The sequence below is a fragment of the Ovis aries genome, chromosome X (assembly GCF_016772045.2).
Source record: "Ovis aries strain OAR_USU_Benz2616 breed Rambouillet chromosome X, ARS-UI_Ramb_v3.0, whole genome shotgun sequence".
NCBI lineage: Eukaryota > Metazoa > Chordata > Mammalia > Artiodactyla > Bovidae > Ovis > Ovis aries.
Window position 1 is genome coordinate 70,209,519 of NC_056080.1, and position 16,932 is coordinate 70,226,450.

A 16,932-nucleotide genomic window follows, 5' to 3' on the forward strand; every position below is an offset into this window, starting at 1 on the left:
AAAAAAAAAAGAGACAGAAGACGTAGGGATGGAGCTCTGTCCTGGGAACGGAGTCTTAAAAAGAGAGAAGTTTCCAAACACCAGGAAACACTCTCACTGCCAAGTCTGTGGCGAGCCTTGGAACCACAGAGGGCAACATAACTGGGAGGATAAATAAAAAAAATAATTAAAACCCACAGATTATGAGCCCAACAGTAACTCTCTCAGTGGAAAAGCAGTGCAGACGCCTGCACCTGCCACTAGCAAGTGGGGGTTGGGCAGGGAGGCACAGGCTGCATTGCTTAGAGGATGTACCAGGCCTGAATGCCATGGGGGCAATCTGAGGGAACTAATGGGCTAGAAAACCAGACTGTGGGATAGCTACCACAGGAGAAGCCCTAACCTAAGACACTACCAGGCCTGCGTGCAGAACAAAGAACTGAACAGAGCTAGCCCGTTGCAGACCATCCCCCTCCAGTGACAGGCAGCCAGAGCCGTAAGGGGGCAATTGCAGCCCCAGAGAGAAATTATCTACCAAACTGCAAGCAGGCTTCTTTGCTAACTAAGGCTTCTTGCAGTTCTGGATGGTCAACATCCACCTGAGAAGGTGTGCCGGTTGTACACCCAGAAAACTGAGTGGCAAGGATGGGGAGGCAATAAGTGGCAGCAACCGTGTTCACCAAACACCTGATCACCAGAGCTGCTCGGACCTGGGAAGGGCACAAAACGCAAGCCCAAACAAGTCTGAACCTCTGAGGACTACCCGAGTGCCTAAACCTGAGCGTCTTAGACCTGGGAGGTGCCTGCAGCCCACGGTCGGCCTCGGATGGCTCCCAGTGGAGCAACTTAGAGCCTGAGCAGTATGGGCAGGGAGGGCACATGCACTGTGAGCTGGGTCATGCCCAATGTGGCTGAGACACTGCAAGCACACACCAGTGTTATTTGTTTGCAGTGTCCCTCCCTCCCCACAGCACAACTGAACAAGTGAGCCTAAAAAAGTGTTCACCACTACCCCCTCGTGTCAGGGTGGAAATTAGACACTGAAGAGACCCGCAAACAGAAGAAGCTAAAACAGAGGGAACTGCCTTGGAAGTGACAGATGCAATAGATTAAAATCCTGTAGTTAGTACCGACAACATAGGATGGGACCTATAGATCTTCACAAAGATAAGCCAGACCAAGGAACTATCTGAAAATGAGCTGACCCCACACTGCCCACAACAACACCAGAGAAAGTCCTAGATATATTTTTACTATCATTCTTATTTTAATTTTTAAAAAAATTTAAGTCCTCTATTACTCCTTTAATTTTCATTTTTATAACCTACTATTACTTTGCCAAAAAACCCAGAAACTCTATTTTTAAAGCTAACTTCGTGTATATATATATATATATATATATATATATATATATATGCATATACATTAATAATTTTTTCTTTAATATTGTATCTTTGAAAATCCAAACTCTACTCTAGATTTTTAATTTTTGTTTTTTGGTATTTGTTATCAATTTTGTACCTTTAAGAACCCAATCTTCAGTATCCATTTTTACTTGGGAGCCAGATTATTGGCTTGACTGCTCTCTCCCCCTTTGGACTCTCCTTTTTCTCCACCAGGTCGCCTCTATCTCCTCCCTCCCCCTTCTCTTCTCTACCCAACTCTGTGAATCTCTTTTTTGGGTTCCAGATGATGGAGAACTCTTAAGGAACTTATTACTGGCTGGATCTGTCTGGCTCCTTTTGATTCCTGCCTTTATCCTCCTGGCCACCTCAGTCTCCTTCCCCCCTCTTCTCTGTATTACTCTGTGAAAATCTCTGAGCAGTCCAGACTGGGGAGTGCACATAAGGAAGTGATTATTGCCTAGCTTGCTCTCTCCTCTTTTGATTCCACCTCATCTCATTTGGGTCATCTATAACTCCCTCCTCCCTCTTCTCTTCTCCATGAAACTCTGGGAACCTCTCTGGGTGTCCTTCACTATGGAGAAACTTTTCATCTTTAACCTTGATGTTTTATCAATGGTGCTGTATAGATGGAGAAGTCTTGACACTACTGTAAAAATAAGACTGAAGACCAGAAGCAGGAGGCTTAAGTCCAAATCCTGAGAACCACAGAGAACGCCTGACTCCAAGGAACAGTAATCTACAGGAGCTTATCAAATGCCTCCATACCTATGCTGAAACCAAGCACCATCCAAGGGCCAACAAGTTCCAGAGCAAGACATACCAGGCAAATTCTCCAGCAACACAGGAACACACCCCTGAGCTTCAATATACAGGCTGCTCAAAGTTACTCCAAATCCAGTAACACCTGATAACTCATTACTAGATACTTCATTGCACTCCAGAGAGAAGAAATCCAGCTCCACCCAGCAGACACTGACACAAGCTTCTCTAAACAAGAAACCTTGACAAGCCACCTGTACAACCCCACCCACAGTGAGGAAACTCCACAATAAAGAGAACTCCACAAACTGCCAGAATACAGAAAATCCACCCCAAACACAACAATATACACAAGATGAAGAGACAGAGGAATACCCAGCAGGTAAAGGAACAGGATAAATGCCCACCAAATAAAACAAAAGAGGAAGAGATAGGGAATCTACCTGATAAAGAATTCCAAATAATGACAGTGAAAATGATCCAAAGTCATGGAAAAAAAAATGGAATCACAGATAAATACCCTGGAGACAAGGATTGAGAAGATGCAAGAAAAGTGTAACAAGGACATTGAAGAAATAAAAAAGAGTCAATATATAATGAATAATGCAATAAATAAGATAAAAAACACTCTGGAGAGAACAAACAGTAGAATAACTAAGGCAGAAGATAGGATTAGTGAATTAGAAGATAGAATGGTAGAAATAAATGAATCAGAGAGGAAAAAAGAAAAACGAATTAAAAGAAATGAGGACAATCTCAGAGACCACTGGGACAATGTTAAACACCCCAACATATGACTCCTAAGAATCCCAGAAGAAGAAGACAAAAAGAAAGACCATGAGAAAATATGTGAAGAGATAACAGTTGAAAATTTCCCTAAAATGGGGAAGGAAATAATCACCCAAGTCCAAGAAACCCAGAAAGTCCCAAAGAGGATAAACCAAGGTGAACATGCCAAGACACATATTAATCAAATTAACAAAGATCAAACACAAAGAACAAATATTAAAAGCAGCAAGGGAAAAATAACAAATAACACACAAGTGGATTCCCATAAGGAAAACAGCTGATCTTTCAATAGAAACTCTTCAGGCCAGGAGGGAATGGCAGGACATACTTAAAGTGATGAAAGAAAATAACCTACAGCCCAGATTACTGTACCCAGCAAGGATCTCATTCAAATATGAAGGAGAAATCAAAAGTTTTACAGACAAGCAAAAGCTGAGAGAATTCAGCACCACCAAACCAGCTCTCCAACAAATGCTAAAGGATCTTTAGACAGGAAACACAAAAAGGGTGTATAAACTTGAACCCAAAACAATAAAGTAAATGGCAATGGGACCATACTTATCAATAATTACCTTAAATATAAATGGGTTGAATGGCCCAACCAAAAGACAAGGACTGGCTGAATGGATACAAAAACATATGTATATGTTGTCTACATATGTCTATATATGTTGTCTACAAGAGACCTACCTCAAAACAAGAGACACATACAGAATGAAAATGAAGGGCTAGAAAAATATATTCCATGCAAATAGAGACCAAAAGAAAGCAGGAGTAGCAATACTCATATCAGATAAAATAGACTTTATAACAAAGGCTGTAAAAAGAGACAAAAAAGACACTACAGAATGATGAAAGGATCAATCCAAGAAGAAGATATAACAAGTATAAATATATATGGACTTAACATAGGAACACCACACTATATAAGACAAATGCTAACAATTATGAAAGGGGAAATTAACAATAGCACAGTAATAGTGGGAGACTTTAATATCCCACTCACACCTATGGATAGATCAACTAAACAAAAAATTAACAAGGAAACACAATCTTTAAATGATACAATAGATCAGTTAGACCTAATAGATATCTATAGGACATTTCACCACAAAACAATGAATTACATCTTTTTCTCAAGCGCACACGGAACCTTCTCCAGGATAGATCACATTCTGGGCCATAAATTGAGCCTTGGTAAATTCAAAAAAATTAAAATCATTAGTAGATCTCAATTACAGGAGAAAAACTACTAAAATTTCTAACATATGGAGGCTGAACGACACGCTGCTTAATAACCAACAGATTACAGAAGAAAAAAAAAAGAAATCAAAATATGCATAAGAGCAAACGAAAATGAAAACACAATCTCAAACCTGTAGGAAACTGTAAAAACAGTGCTAAGGGGAAGGTTCATAGCAGTACATGCATACCTCAAGAAACAAGAAAAAAGTCAATTAAATAACCAACTCCATACCTAAAGCAACTAAAAAAGGAAGAAATGAAGAACCCCAGGATTAGTAGAAGGAAAGAAATCTGAAAAAATAGGGCAGAAATAAATGCAAAAGAAACAAAAGAGACCATAACAAAAATCAACAAAGCCAAAAGCTGGTTCTTTGAAAGGATAAATGAAATTGACAAATCATTAGGCAGACTCATCAAGAAACAAAGGGAGGAAAATCAAATCAATAAAATTAGAAATGAAAATGCAGAGATCACAACAGACAACACAGAAATACAAAGGATCATAAGAGACTACTATCAGCAATTACATGCCAATAAAATGGACAACTTGGAAGAAATGGACAAATTCTTAGAAAAGTACAACTTTCCAAAACTGAACCATGAAGAAATAGAAAATCTTAACAGACCCATCACAAGCACAGAAATTGAAACTGTAATCAGAAACCTTCCAGCAAACAAAAGCCCAGGTCCAGACAGCTTCACAGCTGAATTCTAACAAAAATTAAGGGAAGAGCTAACACCTATCCTACTCAAACTCTTCCAGAAAATTGCAGAGGAAGGTACACTTCCAAACTCATTCTATGAGGCCACCATCATACCAAAACCTGACAAAGATGTCACAAAAAAAGGAAACTACAGGCCAATATCACTGATGAACATAGATACAAAAACCCTTAAAAAAATTCTAGCAATCAGAATACAACAACACATTTAAAAGGTCATATATCATGACCAAGTGGGCTTTATCCCAGGGATGCAAGGATTCTTCAACATCCACAAATCAATCAATGTAATACACAACATTAACAAATTGAAAAATAAAAGACATATGATTATCCCAATAGATGCAGAGAAAGCCTTTGACAAAATTCAACATCCATTTATGATAAAAACTCTCCAGAAAGCAGGAATAGAAGGAACAAACCTCAACATAATAAAAGCTATATTTGACAAACCCACAGGAAACATTATCCTCAATGGTGAAAAATGGAAAGCATTTCCCATAAAGTCAGGAATAAGACAAGGGGACATACTTTCACCACTACTACTCAACATAGTTTTGGATGTTTTGGTCACAGAAATAAAGCAGAAAAAGAAATAAAAGGAATCCAAAGTGGAAAAGAAGAAGTAAACTCTCACTGCTTGCAGATGACATGATCCTCTACGTTGAAAACCATAAAGACCCCACCAGAAAATTACTAGAGCTAATCAATCAATATAGTAAAGTGGCAGGATATAAAATAAACACACTGAAATCCCTTGCATTCTTATACACTGATAATGAGAAAATAGAAAGAGAAATTAAGGAAACAATTTCATTCATCATTGCAACGAAAAGAATAAAATACTTAGGAATATATCTACCTAAAGAAACAAAAGATCTATATATAGGAAACTATAAAACACTGATGAAAGAAATCAAAGAGGACATTAATAGATGGAGAAATATACCATGTTCATGGATCTGAAGAATCAACATAGTGGAAATGAGTATACTACCCAAAGCAATCTATAGATTCAATGCAATCCCTATCTAGCTACCAATGGTATTTCTAACAGAGCTAGAACAAATAATTTCACAATTTGTATGGAAATACCAATAAACCTCGAATAACCAAAGCAATCTTGAGAAAGAAGAATGGTACTGGAGGAATCAACCTGCCTGACTTCAGGCTCTAGTACAAAGCCACAGTCATCAAGACAGTACGGTACTGGCACAAAGACAGAAATATAGATCAATGGAACAAAATAGAAAGCCCAGAGATAAATCTACGCCCCTATGGACACCATATCTTTGACAAAGAAGGCAAGAATATACAATGGTGAAAAGACAATCTCTTTAACAAGTGTTGCTTGGAAAACTGGTCAACCACTTGTAAAAGAATGAAACTAGAACACTTTCTAACACCATACACAAAAATAAACTCAAAATGGATTAAAGATCTAAATGTAAGACCAGAAACTATAAAACTCCTAGAGGAGAATATAGGCAAAACACTCTCCGACATAAATCACAGCAGGATCCTCTATGACCCACCTCCAAGAATATTGGAAATAAAAGCAAAAATTAACAAATGGGACCTAATTAAATTTAAAAGCTTTTGGATAAAAAGGAAACTATAAGCAAGGTGAAAAGACAGCATTTGGAATGGGAGAAAAAAATAGCAAATGAAGCAACTGACAAATAACTAATCTCAAAAGTATACAAGCAACTCCTGCAGCTCAATTCCAGAAAAATAAATGACCCAATCAAAAATGGGCCAAAGAACTAAACAGACATTTCCCCAAAGAGGACCTACAGATGGCTAACAAACACATGAAAAAATGCTCTACATCACTCATTATCAGAGAAATGCAAATCAAAACCACAGTGAGGTATCATTCCATGCCAGTCAGAATGGCTGTGATCCTAAAGTCTACAAGTAATAAACGCCGGAGAGGGTGTGGAGAAAAGGGAACCTTCTTACACTGTTGGTGGGAATGCAGACTAGTACAGCCACTATGGAGAACAGTGTGGAGATTCCTTAAAGAACTGGAAATAGAACTGCCTTATGACCCAGCAATCCCACTGCTGGGCATACACACTGAAGAAACCATAATTGAAAGAGACACGTGTACCCCAATGTTCATCACAGCACTGTTTATAATAGGCAGGACTTGGAAGCAGCCTAGATGTCCATCAGCAGATGAATGGATAAGAAAGCTGTGGTACATATACACAATGGAGTATTACTCAGCCATGAAAAGAATACATTTGAATCAGTTTAATGAGGCGGATGAAAGTGGAGTCTATTATACAGAGTGAAGTAAGCCTGAATGAAAAACAGCAATACAGTATACTAACACATGTATATGGAATTTAGAAAGATGGCAACCATAACCCTGCATACAAGACAGCAAAAGAGACAAAGATGTGTAGAACAGTCTTTTGGACTCTGTGGGAGAGGGAAAGGGTGGGATGATTTGGGGGAATGGCATGGAAACATGTATAATATCATATATGAAACGAATCGCCAGTCCAGGTTTGATATAGGATGCTCGGGGCTGGTGAACCGGGATGACCCAGAGGGATGGTTGGGGAGGGAGGAGGGAGGGGTGTCCAGGATGGGGAACATGTGTACGCATGTGGCAGATACATGTTGATATGTAGCAGAACCAATATAATATTGTAAAGTAATTAGCTTCCAATTAAAATAAATAAATTTTAATTAAAAAAATAAAGAAACCATCAATGGATCACTGAAGATCTCAAAGAGGAGATAAAAAATACACGAAGATAAGTGCAAATGAAAACACAATGATCTCAAATCTATGGGATTCAAGCAAAAGTGCTTTTTTAAAATATAAATTTATTTATTTTAGTTGGAGGTTAACTACTGTACAATATTGTATTGGTTTTGCCATACATCAACACAGGTATACACGTGTTCCCCATCCTGAACCCCCCTCCCTCCTCCCTCTCCGTACCATCCCTCTGGGTCGTCTCAGTGCATCAGCCCCAAGCATCCAGTGTCATGCATTGAACCTGGACCTGCGATTCGTTTTATATATGATATTATACCTGTTTCAATGCCATTCTCCCAAATCATCCCACCCTCTCCCTCTCCTACAGAGTCCAAAAGACTGTTGTATACATCTGTGTCTCTTTTCTGTCTCGCATACAGGGTTATCATTACCATCTTTCTAAATTCAATATATATGCATTAGTATACTGTCTTGCTGTTTTTCTTTCTGGCTTACTTCACCTTGTATAATAGGCTCCAGTTTCATTCACCTCATTAGAACTGATTCAAGCTTTTATCAGGGGGTAGTTTATAAAAGTGCAGGCTTTTCTCAGGAAACCAACAAACAACAAATCTCAAATTAAACCACCCAACTTTACACCTATAGGAACTAGGAAAAGAAGAACAAACAAAATTCAAAGTTAGTAGAAGGAAATAAATTATAAAGATCAGAGCTGAGGTAAATTAAATAGAGACAAAAATAATAGAAAAGGCCAATAAAACTAAGAGCTAGTTCTTTTAAAAAATAACTCAAATCAATAAAATTTTAGTTAGACTCATCAAAAAAAGAGAGGACACAAATCAATAAAATCAGAAATGTAAAAGAAGTACAAATTATACCAAAGAAATACAAAGAATCATAAGAGCTTACTATGAACTATATACCAATGAAATGGACAACATAGCCGTGTACAAATTCCTAGAAATGCACAATCTTACAAGACTAAAAAAGGGAAAAAATAGAAAATATGAACAGAACAATTATCAATAATGAAATTGAATCAGTAATTAAAAAAAAAAACTGTCATCAGAAGTCCAGGAACCTTTGTCTTCATGAATGAATTCTCCTAAACATATAGAGAAGAGTTAATATCTACTTTTCTCAAACTAGTCAGTAAATTTGCAGAGGAAGAATTGCTTTTGAACTCATTCTAAGAGGCCAACATCACTCTTGTTACCAAAACTAGATAAGGATATCACACAAAAAAGAAAACTACAGGCCAATATCTCTAATAAACATAGATGCAAAAAAATCTCTACAAAATATTAACACACCAAATCCAACAATATATTAAATAGGCCATACATCATGATCAATTGGGATTTATTCCAGGAAATGAATATGGCTTAACATCTGCAAAATAATATAATAAGTCACATTAGGAAATTGAAGAATAAAAATCATATGATCATTTCAACAGATGCAAAATAAGATTTTGACAAGATTCAATAATCATTTATGATAAAAAAGCTCTCCAGAAAGTGGGCATAGACAGAACACACACAATGAAAGCCTACAGCTGACATTATACTCAGTGGTGGAAAGCTGAAAGTATTTCTTCTAAGATCAGGAAAAAGACAACAATGCCCACACTTACCACTTTTATTTAACATAATTTTGAAAGTCCTAGCTACAGGAATCAGGAATCCAAATTGGAAAGGAAGAAGTAAAACTGTTACTGTTTATAGGTGACATGATAATCTATACAAAAATTCTAAACATGTCACCAAGAAAACTACTAGAACTCATGAAAGAATTATCTAAAGTATAGGCTACAAGATTAATACCCAGGAATCTGTTGCATTTCTATACACTAAAAAGGAATCATTAAGAAAAGAAAGAAATCAATCCTACTTACTATGACATGTAAAAGAATAAAATATAAAATAGGCAAAAGGCTTGTACTCCAAAAGCTATAGCTCTTTGATGAATGAAATTGAAGAGGACACAAACAAGTGCAAAGATATACTATGCTCATGGATAGGAAGGATCAATATTGCTAAAATAACCATACCACCCAAGCCAATCTACAGATTGAATGCAATCTCTATCAGATAACAATGTCATTTTCACAGAATTAGAACAAATATTTCAAAAATATGTATGGAACACAAAATATCCTGAATGGCCAAAAGTTTCATGCTCCCTGATTTCAAACTGTACTATAAAGCTATACTATACTAAACTATAAATCGCAATTCTATGATATAGACACATAAATCAATGGTAGAGAATAGAGAGCCCATAAATAAACTCACACTTATATGGGGCAATTAATCTATGACAAAGGAGGTATTAATATGCATTGGGAAAGGATCACTCTTCTGGGAAAACAGGACAGTTACATGCAAAACAAACAAATGGGGCTACTTTTTCACACAAAATACAAAAACAAAGCCCAAATGGATTAAATACTTAAATATAACACCTGAAACCATAATACCTCTAAAAGAAAACATAGATAGTATTCTGTGAAATCTGTGTTAGCACGATTGTTTTGGATATGTCTCCTCAGGCAAGGGAAACAATAGGAAAAAAATCAACTATATCAAACTAAAAAAAAAAAAAAAACCAAACAAACCTTTTGAACAGCAAAGGAAACGATCAATGAAATGAAAAGGCTACATAGTTCACTGTGGGGTGAGATATTTGTAAGTGGTGTATCTAGTAAGATGTTAATATCCAAGATATACAAATCACCATCAAAAAACTAAACAACTGGATTAAAAAATGAGCAGAGGACCTGAATATATATTTTCCCAAAGGCAACATACAGATGACCAAGAGACACATTAAAGGATGCTTAACATCACTAATCATCAGAGAAATGCAAATAAAAACTAAAATGAGATATCACCTCACACCTGCCAAATGGCAATTATCAAGAATTAAAAAAAATAAAAGTTTTGGCAAACATTTGGAGAAAAGTGTACCCTTGTGTACTGTTGGTTGGAATTTAAATGAACACACTCACTATAGAAAAAATTATAGAAATTTCTCACAGAGGTAAAAATAGAAATTATCCTACAATCTAGCAATACCACTCCTAGATATTTATCCTAATGAAACAAATACAATAATTAGATATGATATATGCACTCCTGTTTCTTGTAAAATTATTTACAATAGCCATTATAAGAAAGCAAACCAAGTGCCCATCAATAAATGAATGAATATTGAAGATGTGGTGAAGTGAAGTGAAGTCAAGTCACTCAGTCACGTCTGACTCTTTGCGACCCCATGGTCACCAGGCTCCTCCTTCCAATGGACTTTCCAGACAAGAGTACTGGAGTGGGTTGCCATTTCCTTCTCCAGGGAACTTCCCGACCCAGGGATCGAACCCAGGTCTCCCACATTGTAGACAGACGCTTTACCGTCTAAGCCACCAGGGAAGTCAAGATGTGGTTCAGTTCAGTTCAGTTCAGTTCAGTTGCTCAGTTGTGTCCGACTCTTTGTGACCCCATGAATCACAGCACGCCAGGCCTCCCTGTTCATCACCAGCTCCCTGAGTTCACTCAGACTCATGTCCATTGAGTTAGAGATGCCATCCAAGCATCTCATCCTTTGTCGTCCCCGTCTCCTCCTGCCCCCAATCCCTCCCAGCATCAGAGTCTTTTCCAATGAGTCAACTCTTCACATGAGATGGCCAAAGTACTGCAATTTAACATTATTTAGTTATAAAAAGGATGAAATCTTACTATTCACAATTACATGAGAGTACCTTCAGTTCAGTTAAGTTCAGTCTCTCAGTCACCTCTGACTCTTTGCGACCCCAAGAACCACAGCACGCCAGGCCTCCCTGTCCATCACCAACTTCTGGAGTTCACTCAGACTCATGTCCATTGAGTTAGTGATGCCATCCAGCCATCTCATCCTCTGTCGTCCCCTTGTCCTCTTGCCCCTAATCCCTCCCAGCATCAGAGTCTTTTCCAATGAGTCAACTCTTCGCATGAGGTAGGTGGCCAAAGTATTGCAGTTTCAGCTTCAACGTCAGTCCTTCCAATGAACACCCAGGACTGATCTCCTTGAGGATGGACTGATTGGATCTCCTTGCAGTCTAGGGACTCTCAAGAGTCTTCTCCAACACTATAGTTCAAAAGCATCAGTTCTTCAGCGTTTAGCTTTCTTCAACAGTCCAACCCTCACATCCATACATGACCATTGGAAAAACCATAGCCTTGACTAGATGGACCTTTGTTGACAAAGTAACGTCTCTACTTTTTAATATGCTATCTAGGTTGGTCATAACTTTCCTTCCAAGGAGTAAGTGTCTTTTAATTTCATGGCTGCAATCACTATCTGAAGTGATTTTGGAGTTCAAAAAAATAAAGTCTGACACTGTTTCCACCATTTCTCCATCTATTTCTAATGAAGTGATGGGACCAGATGCCACGATCTTAGTTTTCTGAACGTTGAGCTTTAAGCCAACTTTTTCACTCTCCTCTTTGACTTTCATCAAGAGGTGTCAGGAGCTGTGTTAGGCATTACTGACAAAATGGAAGCATGGCTCCCAGCCCCCTCTCCTCATTCCGCAGGCACAGATCCCGGGATGAAGGAGTTAGGCCTTGTAATTCTGACTTGTCTTTTCCTCTCCTCGGATGACTTGACTGAAAAGGAATATTAAGATGCTTATTGTTCTTGAGAGGGGCATGAGAAGTCACAAAGCCTTCTGCAGCTGTGCTCAGAAAGTAATTCATAAAGTTAATCACTGACATTTGTTCAAGGACTTTTGCAAAAGAGTGTTCCAGGATGAGCACATAGGCTGTACCTTGAGGCCATGGGAGGGATTGATATCTGAAACCTATTTGTGTGGAGAATGTTTATGGTGAAGGTGTTTACTGAATTTAGGGCTTAGAAATAATTAAAATAGTTAGAAGTTAAAGATTTAAGGAATGTCATAAATTTAGCATATTTTACTATAACTTATAGAAGTTAGGAATTTTTAGAGACACTATAGCTAGAAGCCTTTTTAAGAGATAGTGAGCTTAGCATGTTAGGGGCAAACAGGACTTCCGAAAATAAGTAGTAAACCGAGGAATGTTTCATGAGTTACAATGTAAATACCATCTGAGCCACCAGGGAAGCCCAAGTTAACTATAGGACACATTAGAAGAGGTAGATAATAGATGATAAGGCTGATTCTGAGAGAATCACTGAAGCAGGAACTCTGAAGAGCAACAATGATTTTGGAGAGGGGGAACTGAAAGTGTCAAACCTCTGGCCTAATGTTTTTGAAAAAGTATAAAAGAGAATCTTAAACTTGGAATAAACAGGCAGTCCAAAAGAAAAATGAGAGGCTGTCTCATTGCTGACACCATTCACCTCTTCATGTTGAATACCTGGCTGCTGGAGTCGGACTCTGGCAAAGAGGCTTTTTAGTTTCTCTTCACTTTCTGCCATAAGGGTGCTGTCATCTGCATATCTGAGGCTATTGATATTTCTCCTGGCAATCTTAAATTACAGATTATGCTTCCTCCAGCCCAGCATTTTGAATGATGTATTCTGCATATAAGTTAAATAAGTAGGGTGACAATATACAGTCTTGACATACTTCCTTTACTATTTGGAATCAGTCTGTTTTTCCATGTCCAGTTCTAACTGTTGCTTCCTGACCTGCATATAGGTTTCTCAAGAGGCAGGTCAGGTGGTCTGGTATTCCCAACTCTTTCAAAATTTTCCACAGTTTATTGGGATCCACACAGTCAAAAGGCTTTGGCATAGTCAATAAAGCAGAAATAGATGTTTTTCTGTAACTCTCCTGCTTTTTTGATGATCCAGTGGATGTTGGCAGTTTGATCTCTGGTTCCTCTGCCTTTTCTAAAACCAGCTTGAACATCTGGAAGTTCATGGTTCACATATTGCTGAAGCCTGGCTTGGAGAATTTTGAGCATTACTTTACTAGCATGTGAGATGAGTGTGATTGTGTGGTAGTTTGAGCATTCTTTGGCATTGCCTTTCTTTGGGATTGGAATGAAAACTGACCTTTTTTAGTCTTGTGGCCACTGCTGACTTTTCCAAATTTGCTAGCATATTGAGTGCAGCACTTTCACAGCATCATCTTTCAGGATTTCAAATAGTTCAACTGGAATTCCATCACCTCCACTAGCTTTGTTTGTAGTGATGCTTTCTAAGGCCCACTTGACTTCACATTCCAGAATGTCTGGCTCTAGGTGAGTGATCACATCATCGTGATTATCTTGGTCGTGAAGATCTTTTTTGTAGGATTCTTCTGTGTATTATTGCCACCTCTTCTTAATATCTTCTGCTTCTGTTAGGTCCAGACCATTTCTGTCCTTGATCGAGCCCATCTTTACATGAAATGTTCCCTTGGTATCTCTAATTTTCTTGAAGAGATCTCTAGTCTTTTCCATTCTGTTATTTCCCTCTATTTCTTTGCATTGATCGCTGAGGAAGACTTTCTTATCTCTCCCTGCTATTATTTGGAACTCTTCATTTGGATGAGTATATCTTTCCTTTTCTCCTTTGCCTTTAGCTTCTCTTCTTTTCTCAGCTATGTATAAGGCCTCCTCAGACAACCATTTTGCTTTTTTGCATTTCTTTCTCTTGTGGATGGTCATGATCAATGCTTCTTGTACAATGTCATAAATCTCCATCCATAGTTCAGGTACTCTGTCTATCAGATCTAATCCCTTGATTCTATTTGTCATTTCCATTGTATAACCGTAAGGGATTTGACTTAGGTCATACCTGAATGGCCTTGTGGTTTTCTCTACTTTCTTCAATTTAATCTGATTTGGCAATAAGGAATTCATGATCTGAGTCACAGTCAGCTCCTGGTCTTGTTTTAGCTGACTGTATAGAGCTTCTTCACCTTTGGCTGCAAAGAATACAATCAATCTGATTTTGGTATTGACCATCTAGTGGTATTCATTTGTAGAGTCTCATATACCTCATAACATTTATTAATATAAACTTTATAGAGACTAGCCTTTTGAACATCTAACTTGGGATTAACATTAAGAAAGAAGAAGAAGTGAAGTCACTTAGTCACGTTTGACTCTACCACCCCACAGACTGTAACCTACCAGCCTCCTCCATCCATGGGATTTTCCAGGAAAGAATACTAGAGTGAGCTGCCATTTCCTTCTCCAGGGGATCTTCCCAGACCAGGAGTCGAATCTGGGTCTCCTGCACTGCAGGGAGACTCTTTACCATCTGAGCCACTAGGGAAGACATTAAGAAAACAGGACTGGAAATCGGGATATCTGAAACTCAGTCCCTATCTTAACATCGCTTACTATAAGTGTGATCACTTACTCTATAATACTCTTCAATATGTAAATAATAGCTAACTGGTCCCAATTCATGAAAATATATAATCTCAGTCTTTTGCAAATCACTTCTGGGTTAGATAACTATTTCCATGGAAATGAGTACTTATTCTCATTTAAATCTTTGAATACTACTACTAGTAATCATGTCTTTACATCTTGGTTTGACTCAGTTTACAAATTTGATGTTTAACTAACTAGCACAGTTTGACTCAGGGTAGCCAAAGGCAGAGTGCTAGCATGAGTCAGGTTTAAAAACAGGAATAGAAAGAAAGGAAGAAAAGAAGGAAGGAAGACACCTAACTTGGGAAGAAGATAAATAATAAGGTTGTAGAAAGAAGCCAATTCACCGGAGCTCCCTAACCTTGAGCCCAAACTAACCTTGAATCAGCAAAATGGTGATGATTAACTCATTGAAAAAGACTGTTTTCAGTCCTCCAGGCCTAGGTTCTGTTCCGTTTCTGTTTTCTCTCTGGCCCTGACTCTGTTACTGATTAACATGTACTGGTGGCTGATTTAGTGATTACGTAATTATGGAAGAAACTGTTTCTTTCACAGAGGAAAGAGCATTAGCATGCAGTTAGTATATCCAAGTTCTCAGCCATACTCCATTGCTCTTTTGCTTTAACCTGACACAAATTATTAGTACTCCCTGGGCTTAAAATTCTTCTGCCAAATGAGAGGGTTGGATTTTATGATATATGAGACCCCTTCTAGTTCTGTCATTCAGTGTCTCTTAAAAGGAATATCAGACTTCTTGAGAAAGTACAGGTAAATTAATGCAAGTGTGTGGGACACTGGGGGACTAGTAAGGCACAAAGTGTCTGGGGTAGATTAGTAAAGGCCACAGAAGGTTATAACTTCAAAGAAGCAAAGATTAAAGGATAATGTGCTTTATGATTGCTGATACTACACCCAGCCCCCTTTGTTTATCCTTCACTTATATGTGGACATCTATGGACCATGTAAATTAGTACTATAGTCAGAGGACAGCTAGTAAAGATAAGAACAGGCACCAGACTTAAGTTCAGTTAAAATGGGAAGTAGGAAATACCTAACCCCTTCCCTTGCTTTTCCCAGAAAGTTCTATTAGAAATTGCCTCAAGGAGAGGAATCAAGATGGCAGAATAGGAGGATATGGAATTCACCCCTCTTCACAAGTACATCAAGAATATACCAATAGAACACTTCTCACAGAGCACCTGTTGAACACTAGCAGATGTAACTTTGTACATCTAAAAGAATAAGAAAAATCCCCATACCACTGGAAAAAAAAATAAAAGAGGAAACAAGTAGGATCCAGCACCCTTTGTGGGAAGTTGGAAGTGAGGAGAGGTTCCCACACTCAGAAAACCCTCTTCATAGTGGGGAAATAAACTGGGGCAGAAAGGAAACTTCAGGCAGGCTGGAGGGTAACACAGAAATCAGTCAGTCTGTGGGAGGCAGAACAGTGTAAGAAGTGTGCTTATGATTCATACCACAACCTGGCATATCCCAGCCTGAGTCATGTGTCTCCTGGTAAGAAGGGAGTTTGGGTGCTGGGAAGTGGGGTTTGAAGAGCAGACACAGGGAAAGTACAGCTACTGGTGTCCTAAAGGACAGCTGAAGTGACAGCCTGAAGGGATGGGAGTGAGGAGATCCACAACTGAGAGAGTTTGTAGAAGAAGCCTGGGCCATGGTAGAAGCAATATGTCATTATTGACTGTCATTCAAGGGGCAGGGCCACCATTGCAACCTCTTTACCCACCAACTGGCCCCTGCCTTTACAGGCACTGGGAGGGACACCTGTTTGAGTAGGCTCACTCACTCCTCAAGCCAAAGCCTCCTCCACACATGCAGGCTCTGGGGTTCTGATGATCTCCATCCTGAAAACCTCCTTTGGCCATGCAAGCTCCAGTGGACCTGCAAGGTTTTTTGAGAATCAACCCTGGGCACCCCAGCCTGAAATGGTAATTTGG